The sequence below is a fragment of the Emys orbicularis genome, chromosome 11 (assembly GCF_028017835.1).
Source record: "Emys orbicularis isolate rEmyOrb1 chromosome 11, rEmyOrb1.hap1, whole genome shotgun sequence".
Taxonomy (NCBI): domain Eukaryota; kingdom Metazoa; phylum Chordata; order Testudines; family Emydidae; genus Emys; species Emys orbicularis.
This window is the reverse complement of record NC_088693.1, coordinates 36,856,456-36,872,417: the sequence shown is the minus strand read 5'-3', so window position 1 is coordinate 36,872,417 and position 15,962 is coordinate 36,856,456.

The following is a 15,962-nucleotide window of genomic DNA, read 5'->3' as shown; positions in this document are numbered from 1 at the left end:
TATGTTATGAATTATTTATTTACTGAGTACCTGATTCTGTCATCCTGACTTATGTACCTTGAGTAGTATCTTACTGTGCAGTCAACATCAGTGGAACTACTTGCCAAATAAAGTTCCAGTTCTTGAATGGCATTCATGTGGGCACAGGTGTTCACCCATGTGGATGTCATTGTAGGTTCAGGGTCTAAGTTGTTAATTGGTTTAAGTAAGGGTAGCAGAATTGGATCCTACGCACCCAACAGTGTGCTACTCCCCATCCAGAAGAATAAGATGCATGTGGCCCCTGCACTAAAGAGCTTACAATGTAAGTAGAGCTACCACAAGATGGAAAAAGAGAAGATAGAGGGAGTAGACAGGGGAAATGAACACTAAAGTTTACAAATGCAAGATCATTAATCAGTTTAGTGGCACTGCACTAATCTTGATAGTTCTCTCTTTATATACATCTATGTTACAATAATTTATTGATTATTGTGCTCATATCTTGGTTCTGTTTGTGTGTGTATGAACATCTGTCTATTTGTACACAAATTACATACATTTAAAGAATGTTAGGTTGCAAAGTTAAACCCTCTAAAGTTAGGAAATGCCAGAATTAAAGTTATCTGTGCAACATTAGTTCGTCCCTGCTGTGTCCATGCATGACGATACAGTCTTTGATTACACAGATCCCATACATTCTTCCACAGGACCCCTCCCTCATTCAGTGTACAGGAAACGTAATGAGCATCTGATCAATATTTTGTTTTCAGTGTGCAGCCTCATTCCTTATTTACTACACACTATTTAAACCTTGCTCTGAAGACAGAATTATTACTTTCTGCATGGGCAAATGTTACTGAATTTATTTTCACAATACCCTGGTGAGGTGAGGTGGTATTGTTATTCCCATGTTGCATGTGGGGGACTGAGCCATAGGGAGATCAAGGTCAGATATCCACTAATTTTGGTGCCCAATTTGATATGCTTCATATCAATATAAATATTTTTATGAATAGTTTGCAAATGCCCATATCATGATGCCTCCAAGAACATTTCAGAAGTATCCTATGTGATTGCAATAATACATGCTGTGATGGGGTGCTCACCCCCCAGAAAGGGCTAATGAGGCTCAGAAGATTAACCTGAGAGGCCAGACCTGAAGGAGGCTTAGGCTTGATAAGCAGGGAAGGTAGAAGAAGGCTGAAGGTACTCTCTGGGTACAGAGAGGTGGGTAGGAATAAACCCTGTAGGAATCAAAAGCACCGGGATCCTATCCCTGCTAGAAAGGGCCACCCCAGAGGAGTTGTGGAGAAAGAAAGCCTGAGAAGATAGGGTAGGAAGAAGCCTGAGGAAACTGTGTAGTCCTTGGTTGCTTGTTATAGAGTCCCTGGGCTGGAACCCAGCATAGTGGGTGGGTCTGGGTCCTCAGCCAAGAGGAAGTGGCACAGGATTGCTGGAGACACCAACTGGACTGCTGGTCCAGAGGGACTTGACTGCCCTTGAATGGAAAAAGTATAGTGAGCTGGCCTGAGGGCCAAGCCATGAAGAGGGAGCACCCCGACTTGCAAAGAGCAAGCACCGCAACTCCTGGAGCATGAGAGGGGCTGCAGCATGAGCAAGGGACATAAGGAGATATCAGACCAGGTGCAGTTATTCCCCCAGACGTAGCCCGAAGGGGTCCTCAGCAGTGAGTGTACCCCATTGCACATGCTTTTGAAAAAGAAGTTCCCAGGTTTTTTTTATTTCCCCCCCAGACCCATAAAAGCCACTACCCACCTGGGACAACATATTCCCCATGCCCATGTCACCAAGACTCAGATTGTATTCTTCAAAACAAAAGCACCATTCCAACAAATTGGAACAGCAGCTCACAGAGAAAAGCTGATGGGGAAAATAAAGAAAAAAGTACTGCAAACATGCAATTCATTAGTGTGTATACGTGATATTTCCCTTCTAATCTTGCTTCACTGAAGGCTGTAACAAAGCCTTCTCAGATTGAAACTGCAAATATATACTATGTGTGCAACTGCACTTATTGAATTTATAGCCTGCCATTTCTTTCCCTATATCTAATATCAGAGGAAAAATTGAGTTGAAAGCACATTTTAAAATGTAAGGAACCATTATTTATAGATTGGCTGTTAATTCATTACACTGGAAGCAGCAGTGATTACAGTACTATAGTTAAAGCAGATTGAGTTAGATTATGCAGTCCACCTATCTAGCTAGGTACTTGCAGATAGCGCCCTCGCTATCATATCTGTGGTGTTTCCATTGTACTCCTCTTTCAATCACCCATATCTTTCTAAGGCCTTGGCTACACTCGCAGATTCACAGCGCTGCCGCGGCAGCGTTGCCGTGGCAGCGCTGTGAAGCGCGAGTGTAGTCGCGCCGCCAACGCTGCGAGAGCTCTCTCGCAGCGCTGCAAGTACTCCACCTCTCCGAGGGGAATAGCTTGCAGCGCTGCGAGGGAGCGTGCAGCGCTGCAGGCGCTGATTACACTGGCGCTTTACAGCGCTGCACTCGCTGCGCTCAGGGGGGGGTGTTTTTTCACACCCCTGAGCGCAGCAAGTGCAGCGCTGTGAATTGCCAGTGTAGCCAAGGCCTAAACGTTTCCCCTTTGGGGCTGAAATTTTCCCTTTCAGTCTCTGCCCAAAACTGATTTTTTTTTTTTTAAAGTCTGAAGGGGAAAAAAGTTCAGTCATTTTTGAGTACACCTCTAACCCGATATAATGCTGTCCTCGGGAGCCAAAAAATCTTACCGCATTATAGGTGAAACCGGGTTATATTGAACTTGCTTTGATCCACCGGAGTGCGCAGCCCCGTCCCCCCGGAGCACTGCTTTACCGCGTTATATCCGAATCCATGTTATATCGGGTCACATTATATCGGGGTAGAGGTATATAAGGGAGACTGGAAAAATTACGTTTCTGATGGTTGCATTGTTAGCTCCTTGGGGCTGGGATCATCTTATTAACAGGTGTGTATAGCGCCTACACAATAAGACATGTTCCCTGTCTGCATCTTTGGGCATTGCTGCAGTACAAATAATAATCCTCATTCTAAACAAAAAATAAAAATCCAGACTTTTTTTTTAAACAGGTTTAATATTGAAACAGTCAAAAGCAGAAAGTTGAAGTTTGGTGCAGAAATAGCCCTTGTTGAAGAGACGTGCCTTTGAGTGTGCCAAAGAATATTGGTTTTGACTTGCCCAAGTTATGAGTCTTTGACAATCACATTTTAAATGTAGAATAGATTTTGCGTGTCTATTTGTGATTACATTTGTAAAGTGCACAGCTATTGAAAGGCACGTTAATTGTATGTCACTATATGATTAAAGATTTAATCATAAATGGATGCAGATAATGAGACAGAGATAAGGTTGCACTTGTAACCTTTAATTTTGGCATTTCTTGAATTTTGAGTACTCAAATGTGGAAACTTAGGGCTTAGTTGTGTTGTTTTGGCACTGCTCCTAGGGAAACCTGGAAGAAATTTTACACCTGAGGAAAAGTTCCCTTTTGTACAGACAGAGTATGCCCACTGCTACATACTTGTAAGCAGAGGCAGCTTATTGCCTCACAGCATCCTGCTCTTCCCTTCCCTCTCCCTTTGGGGCATTTCCAGAGGGAGCTGTCCATGGGCTCTGCCAACCACAGGTCCTTAATGGAGGGGGAAGGCTCCTTTCATCTTCTCCCCCAGTGCATGCATGCATGAGGACCAGGCACAATCTGCTGCTGTTTCACTTTAAGTCATTTGCTGTATGTATTGTAAGGCATATACTGAAAAACCACTCACTTTTACTATCTTTATTCTTGTCTGTCTAATCTGATTTTTTTGGAAAGTCAATGTCCTTTTGGCTGTCTTCCTAATTACTTTTTTACCCAAATCCTTCCTAAAATTTGTAAAGATCTATAGAATACACTTTCCACCTTTCTCAGTCAAAATCAGGAAAGGAGACTCTTTGTCTTTAAGGGTTATATGCACTTACAGGGTGAAATCCTGCCTTTACTAAAGTCAGTGAAGGGGAGAGAGGTCAAAGAATTTCACCCACATTATTTAATTCGGGTGCCCCATAATCGGTGCATTAGTAAAGAAAATGTCCATAAATATGCAACATAGTTTCTTTCATCTGTCTCTTTTGATTTGATGCTTTGCTATTTGTTGTATATGCCCACAGGGTTGTTAATGTGTTTGTAATTATACTCACCAGTTGGAGGTGTACTTGACTCAAGTGACCCAAATCTTATATAAGTAATTCTGATAATTATCCCGCACTTTGAAAATGAGGCCTTAACTATAAATATTTATAGCAGGCATACTGCAAAAAGTGTTTGTATGGCATTAGATAAGGCAGATCACCAGCATGATATGTTTTTAATGTCCATACTATGTGCTAGGTCTTTTAAGATGCTAGATAGATGTGCCTGTTAATATGTCTGAGGAAGAAAAATCATGAACAGAAAACACACCCCATACCTATACTTTGGCAGTAATCAAGCATTTGTCTTTATCTGGCCCTTCACTCAAGAGTAGCAGTCCATCTCAGCAATATAGTAGCAATGTTCTTTAAGTCCCTTTATAGCTTTGAGGGGACTCCAAGGGGAACAGCAGGTAGTCAACACCTATAAAAACGATTTAAGTAGCTGCAAATATGTCTTGGTGTCAATTATGTTAATGAAGCTGCAAAGGGACTGCACATTTAGATGTCCCATAATGTCCAGCACTGATTTAGCAATGCAGAAGTCCCTTAAGAGCACATTAAATCAGACTCTTTAATCTATCTAATTAGTGCCTTTTCATCTTAGAAGAAAATGTAACCCCTGCTGTGGACCTTGGGATCCAAAAGCAGCAGATCAACTATTTGAGCTAAAGGAATACCTTCCACCAGTTGGCCTGGTAGTAATACTAGAAAAGATACACCTGTAGACTTGCAGACTTCTGTTAGTAACATAAGTCTAAGTCTATGGGTACGTCTATACTTACCTCCAGGTCCGGCGGTAAGCAATTGATCTTCTGGGATCGATTTATCGCGTCTTGTCTAGACGCGATAAATCGATCCCGGATCGATCCCGGAAGTGCTCGCCGTCGACGCCGGTACTCCTGCTCCGCGAGAGGAGTACGTGGAGTCGACGGGGGAGCCTGCCTGCTGCGTGTGGACCCACGGTAAGTTCGAACTAAGATAGTTCGACTTCAGCTACGTGAATAACGTAGCTGAAGTTGCGTATCTTAGTTCGAAGTGGGGGGTTAGTGTGGACCAGCCCTATGTCTACACCACGTACCTTATAGCAGCACAGCTGTGTTGCTATAAGGTCTCCCGTTTAGCCGCTCTCTTCTTGGCAAAATAAAACCACCCCTAACAAGCGGCGGAAGCTCTGTTGGGGGGAGAGCGTCTCCTGCCGTCAAAATGCTGTCCACACTGGCGTTTTTTGTCGGTAAAACTTTTGTCGGTTGGGGTGTGTTTTTTCACACCCTGACCGACAAAAGTTTTACCGACAAAAGTGCAGTGTACATATCGCCTAAGCAACACAATATAAGTCCACTAAAATTTTCTTTTCAGTGCTGCTTTGCTATTAAGCACAGCCCAGCAGCAGCTCTTCACCAAGCCCAGAGCTGATCATGTTCTGATAGCAATTTAGCAAGTCTTTGTCAGCTTCTTCATGGTCCAACATATTTAAATCAGGCCCCTGGAAGTCCTAGGGACTGGCTGATTTTGCTGAACCTTTGAAGTTTAATCATATAACACCTTTGTCTGTGTTTCAGTGTTCATTGACTACACTGCCTGCCCCTTTCTGGAATTAGGAAGTGCTCTTGTGACTTGCTCAGGCTATAGCAAGTACTCTGAGTTGCAACTGTGCAGTTGTTGGAAATGAGAAACACGAGAGAACATGTTATAATACGAGAAAAAGACAGGCTAAGAGCCCTTCCAAATGCAGTATGTTTTTGAAAAGTACACTAATTTCTGCCAGACTCTTACTAGATCCCCAGGGGTACCAGAGTTTTAAGCCACTTTTTCATCCCCAAAACTGGCCACAGCACATATCAGAGCAGCCTGACACCTCCAGACCAAGACAAATATGTGCCTAGCCCACCCTGCAACAGGGCTGGCTCCAGGCACCAGCAGAGCAAGCTCGTGCTTGGGGCGGCAGATTCTACGGGGCGGCATTCCGCCAAATCCTAGGGCGGCACGGCCGCTTTTTTTTGGTTTTGGTTTGTTCGCCGATCCGGCCGCTCTGTAGGGGGCGGCAGCGTGGAGGAGGGGAGCGCTCTGCTGGGAGCGGGCTGCGCGCTCAGTCTGCCCCAGCCAATGCCAGGTCTGTAGCAAGCCTGGCAGGGCAGGCCGCGTCCTTCCCTTCCCGCTGACCGGAGCGGCGCGGAGTCCTCCCGGCAGGCGGTGCAGTGGTCGGGGCCGCATGGCGAATGCCCCGCTGAAGCCCTGGCCGCCCCTCTTCTCTCTCTCTCCCCCCGCTCCCTCCCCCTCCCCCCCGCTAGCCGGGGCACGTCTGCAGTGCAGGGAGTCCCCCTGCACCCTGGCTCTGGCCGCCCCGCAGGTTGTTTTTTTCCCCGCTTTGCCGCTCCGTTTTTGTTTTTTGTTTTTTTTGCTTGGGGCGGTAAAAAAGCCAGAGCCGGCCCTGCCCTGCAATGCCCCCTATGCTTGTAAGGGAAAGAGGTGGGTGGTGTAGGACTGCCAGTCCTGCGCCTGCTGAGCCTTCCCCTCTGACAGAGACAAGTAGTCACTTATTTCCCCCGCAGGATAACCCCAGCAGGGACACACAATTTGTGTGAGGCAGGACTCTATCCCTCGCACCTCCCAGAAGCCGGTGGGTATGTCCGGCTGGAGCCAGGAGCATCATGTGGAGTCTGGGGAAGCCAGGTGGGAGCAGAGTATAGCACTGAGTCAGGGAAGACTGTGGAGGAAGGCCAATGAGAGCTTGTTTACGGAGAAGGGTAAGAGAGCTTTGTGGGGGTTTGTTGAGGACCGGGCACAGCCTGAAGCAGCTTTCACCATCCTGATCCTTCTTCCCATTAATCACCCCTATGTCTTCCCCAGTCCAGTTGCACAGCCTGTTCCCCTTCTCCTCCTAACCCCTAGCCTGTCTTCCCTCAGCTTCTATGCCTCCATCCTGCCCCTGAATTGCAGCCATCTTGCTTCTGCTCCCCAGCCCCCTTCACCACCACCAATGAATCACTAATTAGTGCAAGTGGCTGTGCTAGGTATACTTAGTGCAGGGGGAGGGACTAGATGATCTCTCAAGCTCCCTGTTTGCTGGCTGTGTGAGTGTCACCTTCTGCAGTGCAATCCAGACCAGTGAGGGGCTGTGTCACACTTCTCCTGCAATCTTGACTGCCTCACAATGCTGCTGGTCCCAACCTGGTCCACTCACAAACAGCCAAATAATATGCAGTTCACATCCTGTGTGTCTGTGTATAGCTACAGCCCAGTAACTCTGACCCCAGCAGCCTGTCAGCAACACACCAGCCACACTCTGGCTTCCAGCTGCCTGGGTTACTACCTGCAAGGTGACCCGGACACCCTCCCACTCCCAGTTTTACCCCAAAACACGTGTTCTGCACTATCCAGCCCTCTCTGGGCAGTTCAGATGATATAGGTCCATTACCCCTGTAAGGGCTCGAATCCAACAGCCTGCTAAATGGGGTTACCAAACAGCTCAATTTAAACACAAAACTGGATTCATTATGATTAATAATAAAATATGAAAATATAAAACAAGTTTATTTAATTACAAAGAGAGCTGTTAAGTGAGTACAAGTATAAGGCATTAAAGTCAGAAATGTTTGCAAGACAAATAAAGATAAAATGCTTTCTGGCAGCGAAACTTAACAAACTAGATTTGGTTCACGGTAAAATCCTTACGGGATGTTCCCAGCAACAGGGCTGACCAAATTCTCAGGTCAGAACCTGTCCAGAACTCCAAAGGCTGGTTCCTTTGTCTTTTTAGGTGGAAGAGAGAGAGGGGGAAACACAGAGAGAGTACCTGGAGAGTTTTTACCCCCTGCTTTTATAGTCCAGTCACCCTTTAAATGCATTTTCCTGAGGGTTACCCCTAGATAGAGTTCCTTCCCCTTGTGAATATGGAAACATGAAGTCTTCTGGTGAAAGAGGTTCCATGTTTGCTAAAATGCAGATCTACCTGTTCCTGCTCCACCCCTTCATTGCCAAAGAATGGCCACTTGACAGGTGATTGCCAATCAACTTTGATGACACCTGGCTAGAGTATTAGCTTGTCCTTAGTCTTTGAGGAACAGGTTCATCCCCTTCCCAGACTTGTCTGGTAAACATATTTCAGTCATAATTTCATCTTATGTTTATAACCGTACACATAATGTTGCTCCATCCATTTCACCATGATATTATTGACCAGTGAGTTGTTAGTTTTCAGCTGGTACCTCACAAGGCATATTTTGTAAAAAGACTATTACAATAATCTGTAGGATGTGAATACAGGGGTGCATTTAGTCACCAAGAAATCCCAGCAGGGCTGCCAAATGTGTGACTATTTTGCCCAATGCATTGTGTGACATGGCACAGTTCCTACACGACTGTTGCTACAGCATTGCCAACCCGAAATATTCAAAAATCATGAGTCAGACCCCCCAAAAGCGTGAGGTTAGCTTAAAAACCACGAAATTTTCAAAAGTGGTATATTTTAGGTCGTTTTCATTTATCTTCTGGTTTTTGCGTCTTTAGGATACTTTGGGAATCACATTTTCAAGTTTTTCACGGCAACCATGACTCCAAGAGCTGGAGCTTTAAAGAAAACAAGTTATCATGGCACTTGTGACATCAGAAGAGCTGAAGCAATGGTGGGAGAATTTCAGACAGTACTCAGTGGTAACAAACCCCCACTCACTGCTAGCAAGAACTCGACTCCATCTCCTGTCCTGCTCCTTCTTGTGCACTGCGTAAGCAGCTGGTGAAGGAGAGCACAGGGGGGTCATCTGCAACAGCTCCCACCATCACACAGCAAGCGCTGGAACACTCAAGTTGGCTGAACATTTGAAATAGCAGAGATGACCAGCATTTTGGGGTCGGTTACTAAACATTTTTTCCCCTTTTTCTCCCCTCATGTAACCAAGATTCTGCCCAAGTAACCATACAGGGTTGTTTTAAGGATTTTGAGGAAGTTTGTGAGACTTTGGGAGATATGCAAGCTTAATGGACTTATTTGACATACAAAAGTAGAATGTGTGTGTTTGTGTGAGTAACTTTGATCCTCTCTCCCATCATTCTCTTGCTGCAGAATTGGAGCCCAGCTTCTTGTTCCTTTTAGTCTTAGCAATTGGGTTTGGTTTATATTGGTTTACAATTGCCAGAATACCTTTCATAAGCTTACATAAGCCATGTCCAGCTCATCAGTGTTTACCAGTCTCTTGCTGTAAACCTGTCTCTCGTTATTTAAGTGCTGTTTTTACTGTTTTATAACAATTCCTTGAAAAATTAGAACAAACCTTCATTGAGCTTTGATTCTGCAAAACACTGAAGCACATGCTTAATTTTAAGCACCTGCTTATGTCCAATTTATTGCTGTAGAATTACTCACATGCTTAAATTTACACATGCGTATGTACTTTGCTGAACAGGGATGGGATTTCACATATGCTTAAAATTAAGCATGTGGATAAGTGCTTTGCTGAATCAGGGCGTCAACCGTTCCTGTTCCATAAAAAACAAAACCAATTAGACCCTTCCAAATAGCCTAGAGAAATCTTAACTATCATCTTCTACAGAGAGTGCCATAAAACGCAGAGACTCACAAAAAAACAAATTACATTTTAAAATTACTATAATTACAATACAGTAGAATTTCACCTAAATAGAATGTACCAACCTCTTGCCCTTTTCTTCAGTCATAGCCAAAAATACTCTGATTAGATAGCAATTCAGTCAATCCAGCTGCAGAGGAAAAACATTTTTTCTTCCATCTCTTCTGAACTTTCATCTGTTGCTGCACTCACACCAGCTCCAACCACAAGAAATGCCTCTTTGCCTACCACCCCATGAGAATGGAAACAAACCCTAAAACACAATGTAACCATCTGCTTCCCAAATTAATTCAACGAGGCCCAAACCTAGCATGTTTACAAATTAAAGTATTTTAAAGGGTGTTGCCGTATTTGACTCAATTCACTTAAACTATTATAATACTGCTGAACATACCAGGTTTCTGATATTTCACCTTTGAAGTGCTGGTATTCCAGAGAATGCTGCCACCTTACACACAAAGGTCTAGCAAGAATCAGTCGTAGAAGTGCTAAAGTCTTTTCTCTTTAGCCTGATGTTCAAAGCATTCATAGTCCACGCTGTATGAATGGTAATGCTCTGCTCCTCTTACTCCCTCATTTTTTGGATGTTAAGAACTGTTGCTCTCTTGCTAGTTTCACTTTGTTCTGGATAAGATTTTCTTTATTTTGTTCACTTTTATTTATTGAAATTGGTGAGGTTTTAGAAAAGTGACCCATGTTTCTTGATTTTTGTATGAATGAAGTTGTCCTATTGTCTCATTCTGCAATAGTTTAGAATATTGGAATTGCTATGGGAAAATACAAATAAACCCTATGAGATTTGCAGTGAATGCTTTAGAACTGGCCTGATTGTCAGAATATTCATCAGTCACTTTGATGACTGTTCATAACACTCCCTTTATTTAAATGAGGGGGAGAATGAATGCGTACAACAAAGGTCATTCAGAGCTACTGTGTAAGGCTATGTATGCACAGACACAGAGATTGGTACAGATGAATCAGAATAAGAGCAAAGCTTGAGTGATTTGTGATCAGAAGCTCTCAGATTTTTTTTACAGCCTTACTCAGTTTTCTTGTGTTTTGTACATTATGAACAGTAATGTGCATCTTTAAGAAAACATGTTTCTAAACACCATATTAAAAATGCCCTCTGTTGCTCAACATACTTATATTTTATAAGATTCTTTTTTGTGACAAAACATAGGAAATAGGAGAAACATTTTCAACTGGGAAAAAAATGTAGTCTGATTTCAAACCAGCCAAGACTAGACTTTCTCCAACTATTAGACATGAAATACCCTTCTCCAGCTGTCTCAGTGAGATAGACACTTCTCACCATTTGCTATTCTTTAAGGGCCAGATCCACAGGCTGTTGAAGTCAATGAGAGACTTTCCATTGACTTCTTTGAGCTTTGAATCAGGCCCTAGAAGAACTGTGAGGATCTGCAAATCCTTTAGAATTATACACAGATTAGTATCAATGGTATCTTTCCCAGAATTATATCAATTCTTAGATAATCTGTTTCTACAATCAGTCCAAGATGGTGTAGCCAGATGGAAGGTCCTGATTTTTTTTCTATGGGGAAGGGTTATCTCCCTTAAATTGATTATAACCCCCATAATCATTTATCTTTCAGTGTGATTCTTCTTTAGATCTCAGAAACCATCTTCAAGTTCTTTGATCAAGTATTTAAAATTTTGTTGTGAGATAGGAAAAAGTCAAGAAGAACTTTATTGAAACTGCAGATACATGTCACCAAGGGAGGAAGTGCTGATTGCTAACTCTATATCAAACTAGACCTTCCTATTGATGAAATAATGAATAGGATAAAAGTGAAAGCTCTTGAGGGAGCACCTGCAAATCCAAAATCTATCCTGACCACTTCAGTAACCAATACATCTAAGAGCAGCCCAACAATCCATACAATCTGAATGACAGGAATGGAGGAAACCTGTGTCCTTCTCTTTCCATTCCCCCAGCCTGACCTCCCTTTCTGCTCTTTTCCACATTCCTTTCTCAAATCAGAACCCTCCTTTCTTCCCTCAGGCTAAAATAAACCCTGGATGAATCTTCCACTATTCCCAGGAGATATAAGACTCATGCTCCATGCCAGATAGTTCTTCGCATGGAACCAGTTTTGCTTTCATGCCAGGAAAATCCCATCCCAGGTACTGCTGTTAGTCAGAGAATCCTTGTCCTTTTTACTTTCTTTCCTGAAGTGGGGAATGAAACCTGGTAGCTGTTGCAGGCAGAGCAGGACGTCTGGCCAGGGGAGTGGGTGTTTCCACACAGAAAGTGTTTCAGAACCAAGCTCAACTTCTCAGCAGCCTCAGAATCTCTCCTCCACCAAGCAAAGTGTTCCCTACTGGCTCCTCCTTAACTCAGGAAATTAGCCAGTCCTGAAACTGTAAAACATCTCAGGAGCGGTCAGCCTCTTAAGAGTTAATGGCAATTTGGGAGAAGACATCTAAGCTTATGCAGACAGTTTTCCCTGGTTCTCCCAAGGTCAAATGTGTGAGTTTTATGGATGATCGTTATTTCAAAACACTCAAAGCCAGCTCCTCAGCTGGTATAAATCAATGTTGCTCCACTAAAGTTAATGGAGTTATAATGCTTTTTACCAGCTCAGGACCTGGTCATTTAATTTAAAGAAAACATTTAATTAAAGTAAACATTTAATTTAAAGAAAATGTGTAATGCACATGACCACATCTTGCAGCCCCATCTCACCTTTCTGTAGCTCCTATGTGCAGGACAGGAGAGCTCCCACATGCAAATTCATTCACATGATTTTGCACATATCCCAACAAACAGACACTTATTCACTGAGTTTCAGCCTCATTTGTCTCTGATTACTCATGCTTCAAGCTCTTGGACAAAGTATCAGAGAGCTCTTAGTCCCAGCTTCATTTCCTCCCATCACTTACATTTTTTTTTTGCAATTATTGACTAGCTACCACTATTACCTCTCTCCTTTCTGAAGCATGTTTGCTATGGCCACCCATATGATTTGCATAAGGACAGCACGATGCTAGAAGTAAAAATTTGGTCTGGCTTTGGCCCTGGTAGTATTTGATTTACAATAGCTCTTCTCTTTCTCACTTTATTTCTCTTACAACAGGAATGGACAATCCCTGGGGTCTGTATCTTCTCTCCAACCTTGTTATGCTCTTTGAGTCTTCTCTTCCTGTAAGTTAATTTCCTTGTTAGAGGAAAAGCTTATTTTTCCGTTGAACTTTTGTTGTTGTTACTTCATAAGATACTTTTCTGACAGAAATATTAACTTTTCAGTGAAAGTAAACTGGTTGCACAGGTATATATTGACATAAGTTACATCTGCCACTCTTGTATCCTGAAGTTCCCCAGAGAGTAGTTATCAGCGATTCACAGTCATGCTGGAAGGGCATAACGAGTGGGGTCCTGCAGAGATCGGTTCTGGGTCCGGTTCTGTTCAATATCTTCAACAATGATTTAGATAATGGCATAGAGTGTACACTTATAAAGTTTGTAGACGATACCAAGCTGGGAGGGGTTACAAATGCTTTGGAAGATAGGCTTAAAATTCAAAATGATCTGGACAAACTGGAGAAATGGTCTGAAGTAAATAGGATGAAATTCAATAAGGACAAATGCAAAGTACTCCACTTAGGAAGGAACAATCAGTTGCACACATACAAAATGGGAAATGATTGTCTAGGAAGGAGTACTGCGGAAAGGGAACTGGGGTTCATAGTTGATTACAAGCTAAATATGAGTCAACAGTGTAATGCTGTTGCAAAAAAAGCAAACATCATTCTGGGATGTATTAGCAGGAGTACTGTAAGCAAGACATGAGAAGTAATTCTTCCGCTCTACTCCGCACTGATTAGGCCTCAACTGGAATATTGTGTCCAGTTCTGGGCCCCACATTTCAGGAAAGAGGTGGACAAATTGGAGAAAGTCCAGAGAAGAGCAACACAAATGATTAAAGATCTAGAAAACATGACCTATGAGGGAAGATTGAAAAAATTGGGTTTGTTTAGTCTGGAGAAGAGAAGACTGAGAGGAGATATGATAACAGTTTTCAAGTACATAAAAGGTTGTTACAAGGAGGAGGGAGAAAAATTGTTTTTCTTACCCTCTGAGGATAGGACAAGAAGCAATGGGCTTAAATTGCAGCAAGGGCGGTTTAGGTTTGACATTAGGAAAAACTTCCTGTCAAAGTGGTTAAGCACTGGAATAAATTGCCTAGGGAGGTCGTGGAATCTCCATCATTGGAGATTTTTAAGAGCAGGTTTGACAAACACCTGTCAGGAATGGTAGACAATACTTAGTCCTGCCTTGAGTGCAGGGAACTGGACTAGATGACCTCTTGAGGTCCCTTCCAGTTCTATGATTCTAAGTAACTGATCAGAACATGCAGGAGAATGAAACACAGGCACAAGGATGGATTTTAAAGCAGAAGGCTGAAATGTTATTAACCTTTTTTAACTTTAATCTCTCCCCAATTCACCCCAAAACAAAACATGTATTTGGGTCCAGTGCAGTGTTAAATGGCCTCATGCCAAATAACCAATATTCAGGGTTGGCCTCTTCAGACTAACTAGGATTCAATTCACCTCTGAATATACTCATTTTCTCACTGCAAAGTGTAATGTGGGCATTAATGAAAGGAACCTTAATCTATGAATACTAAATGTCTCCCCTTCTTGCTCCATGGTCCCCAGGACATTTCCTGGGTCTCTCAGTCATGTCTACCTCTGGGAATCATCCTCTGAGAGCCTCTCATCTGCACAGGACACCAGCTGCAAGTGGTGACTAAATTATGAACTCCACTTATAAACTTACAACTTTTAAACACTGTTCTTATGCCTTATTAACCTTAAACCAGGCCTCTGGGATGCTGCAAGAGAGGTGGAAAAACCTAACAAACACCTCATCAGTCTTTCTGGGGGAGGGAAGGGGGAAATTCCTTCCTGATTCCCAAAACTAGTGATTGCACAGACCCACAACATCATAGTTCAAACTATACCTCCATTATAGGGCAGAGGGCAGAGCAGCTAATGTGGCAGAATGGCTGCTACTTACTCTGAGGGTGTCACATACTGCAAGGCACGAGGGGAAGAGCACAAGAGAATAAACTCTCCCTTGTCCACCAGAGACTAGGCAATAGCAGAAGGGAGAGGTAGAATCTCTCTTCTCTTCCCTTGCTCCACTTCTCACCTAGGCACAATCTCAATGTGCATTCTGGACAGGGGAAGAGTAGGGCCCAAAACAACTGAACTTGACCCTCTAATTCCCCCCGCTCCTCTCAGGACTCCATGGGTTGTCTTTCCCCTTTTGGTCTGATCAAACATTGCCCACCTCACTGAGACAGGGGACCTTTCAGGAAAGTGTATTTAAATTGTTTGTACAAAATCATTAGTTTTGCAGAAGACAAATTTACAAATATTTTATTTTTTATAGGTTACCATAATCACAACAGAATTTCAAAATATTCTGCTAAAGGCATTTGAAAATTTGACATGGCTAAATCCTTATTCAGTTTTTTCTCAAGCAAACTTTAATGAAATTGACTCTACAAGAGTTTGCCTGAATAGAAACTGAGTTAGAAACTCAGGAGATGGCCCACAGGTAGTAAAAGTGTATTAAGAAGATTTTGGGAATAGGAGAAATAAACAAATTGCATGGCTTATATATTCCCTCCCATGGAAAAACATCTGGAAGGTGAAAATTTACTTGGAAAGAGCTGTGAAAAGACGTAGGTAGCACCACATCATCCTCTCAATTACGTGCATTGGGCTGCCTGTTGAAGAGCAGTAGATATGACTTTGTAGGCTGAGATTCAACCTGTAATGTCTGAAGCCATCTTCTAAATCACAGGGTGTCCACAGCAGCTCTATGCTTCCCACCTCCGGAGGAAATCCAGGCTCCATTGAAGTCAATGGGAGTTTTGTCATTGACTTGAATGGAACCAGGATTTCACCTCAGATGTATGGTTTGCTCCCTTACTGTGTTGCTATAGTTCCCTATCAGTGGTTTGGCCCTTCAGCATGGTCCACAGGCTACTTCCATCTATCAAAGTTCTTATAAGGCCACGTATCATCATAGTACCTGCCTTTCGTGCAGCAATCTAATTACACTTGAAAAGGATTTCTTACATTTCATGAGCATAGTTTGGGGTAGTGAAAAAGATATATGGTCTACAACTTTGGATGGGAGACTCCTCCAAACT